We start from the raw sequence: 2,645 nt of genomic DNA, 5'->3' as shown, positions 1-2,645 counted from the left end.
AAGCCTGAAGGATTCTCTGGGGGTAAACATCAGGGCCAAAATCTTCTTATTGTCTCAGTGAGGTGGGCAAAGAATGCGGGCTCAGGAAAGGAGAGAATAAAGCTAATAAGATGAACAAAGTAACAATAATAGAAGTTACCCTTCATTGAACATCTGGCAGACATTACGTTTACTGCTTACATATAATGTTGTTTAATATTTCTACCAGCTCCATGAAATGGGGCATTATTATATTTGTTTTATAAATGATAAAACTGAGACTGAGCTATGAATTACCAAACATCACACAACTTGTAAATGGAAGATCCAGGATTTGCATCAGATCAAAGGTGCAGCTTTGACAGGTCATTACTTCCCAGAGACTCTCTTTTGGGAGCCAGTGAGATTGGCATTCAAATGTCTTAGAGCCTCAACAATTATCTGGGTAGTGGAAGAAACACGTGGCCCACCAACGTTCTGACCCAGTCACAGGAGCTGATTAGCCCACACGTCTCAGCGAAATCTCACTCCCCTTGGCGTACGATTTGTGTCAGGGCCAGGGTATGACCCGGTGCTGGCTAATGAGATGGCAAGGAACGTAGGCTGGGAGGACTTCCATGCCCCATAAAAGCACAAATACTGCGTGCCTCTGGAGGGCTTAACTGGAAAGAGATTGTCCACAATGGTTCAGCTGAGCTGGCTGCTCTCTTTGACCTGGGATGTGCCTCTATACAGCACAGAGTACAAGGCCCAGAGCAGTGACCAGATTACATTTTCTCACAGACTTACAAATATCTGCCATGAATGTTTTAGGGTGTCTGTGTGTGTGAAAAACCGAGACAATGAAAAAATGTTGGAAAATCATAAATCTTTATAATGGAGTTAAGGTAGAGTATTGAATATTTTTGAAGTTGTTAATAGTACTTATGTTTTTTTCTGTTGCTCTTGTCAGAGGAAGCCTTTCACGAAAACTGTAACAATTTTTAAAAACTCTCTTTTTGCTGTTTCTAAGCTTTGTGCCACCAGAGAACTGTGATATGGTAAATGACCATGTGAATTTTCTGAAATATTTTCTGGCTGTGACAGTCTTCTCATTTTAAAATCTCAACTGAAAACTCTCTGTTTTCTCCAACTTTTTTTTTTTTTGCTTCAAACTAAGGGATCAGTTCCCGTAGTAGGGTCCCTGAGGTTTGGGGCTTAGCTATCATCAGACAGGTAGCTGGAACCACAAACGTCAAGATGAAAATGGGAACATCAGCGTATGACCACCCTACCTTCATTCTCCACTTCTAACTATGCTGTTATTTCCTTCTGGGGAATGACTTCACCCATTGTACATGATCATGGTTTGGGAAAGTAAATTTAATATAGTGCCTTGCCTTTGCACTATGTTAAATTGAAGGGATATAGAAGGATCCTTCCATGAGAACTTTTCTTTCTCTATTTGGTCCCTGGGACTTTGACTGTTGAGTGGAAATCCACAGGATTGAAGAAGGACTAGAAACCAGCAGTGGTGCCCAAGAGAGATACTCAAGGACTTCCTGTTCTCAAGAACATCTGTGGCTTCCTGAGTTCTTTCTGTTCAAAGATGGCTCTTCAGTCTTTCTTTTGATGCTGTGATCTCCCCTCATATCTTTCCAATACATTTTCCTTTTTGCATAAGCAAGCTAGTTGATTTCTGTTGCATGTGATTAAAGAAACTGTGGCAGAGACACGTTTACGTTTCTCAGCCTTCCCGGCACTTAGGTTGGGGCTGTAGGCAAAAGTGTTGTGTGTCACTTCCAGTCTGACTCAACTAAGACCCTGTGTGGCTCCTCTGTCCCTCTCTTCCCTGCTGTGGTGACCTCAAGGTGTTGGGTTTCAGGTTCGAGATGGTGGCGCCTCTGTCAGCTTGGGTCCTTGGGTGTGTGGCACAGAGCATTCCTTACCATGTGGACACACGGCATGTTTCAGAAACAAATCTGCTGTGCTGATCCACTGAGATTTTGAAGTTATTAATAATTTGTCACCTCATTACAGCCCACTGTATCCCGACTGAAACAGAGCACTAATTGATAGGGACAAAATGTGACAAATTCAGTGCTGTGGCTTCCGACACACATTCACACATGAGACCATTTGTTTTTGCCTCAATTTCTTTCTTTCCTCCAATAAAAACATTGTTTTGTGTAGAAAGTCCTGGATCATCAGATCCGGATTATTTTTTTCTAGTTTTCTCCTGAGTTGTGGGCTTTCTGTAAGAGCCGATCGATCTTATTTTCTGGCCAGCTCCTGCATACCTGACATAGCGCCTGGAACTGTAAATTCTTGTAAAATAAATTGTCGTTGCCCAGATTTCTCAAGGTGTCACAACACTTTCCTTCAGTGGCCCAGCGCACTGTAGCGACACCATCTGGAGTTTGTTGTGGAGTCTCCTCAGCTCAGGGTTTGCTCTGGGCTTGATTTGACACTTTCTTTGTCGTCATTGTTGTGCTAACTTCTAAAAATCGATTCTCTAGGTGTAGTAATGGACTTGTAAGAGAATAATGTAATAATACTGATCTGTGACTATTTTAATTATTTATATTTTGATCTTAATGCTTATGCATTTTGCATAATAATAAATATTTAAAATTTCCATACCATTTTTCCATTAATGGGCACTTTGGCTGATTCCATAACTTGGC

The sequence above is a fragment of the Propithecus coquereli genome, unplaced genomic scaffold, assembly GCF_000956105.1.
Source record: "Propithecus coquereli isolate 6110/MARCELLA unplaced genomic scaffold, Pcoq_1.0 Scaffold390, whole genome shotgun sequence".
Taxonomy (NCBI): domain Eukaryota; kingdom Metazoa; phylum Chordata; class Mammalia; order Primates; family Indriidae; genus Propithecus; species Propithecus coquereli.
Note: the sequence above shows the minus strand (reverse complement) of the source record.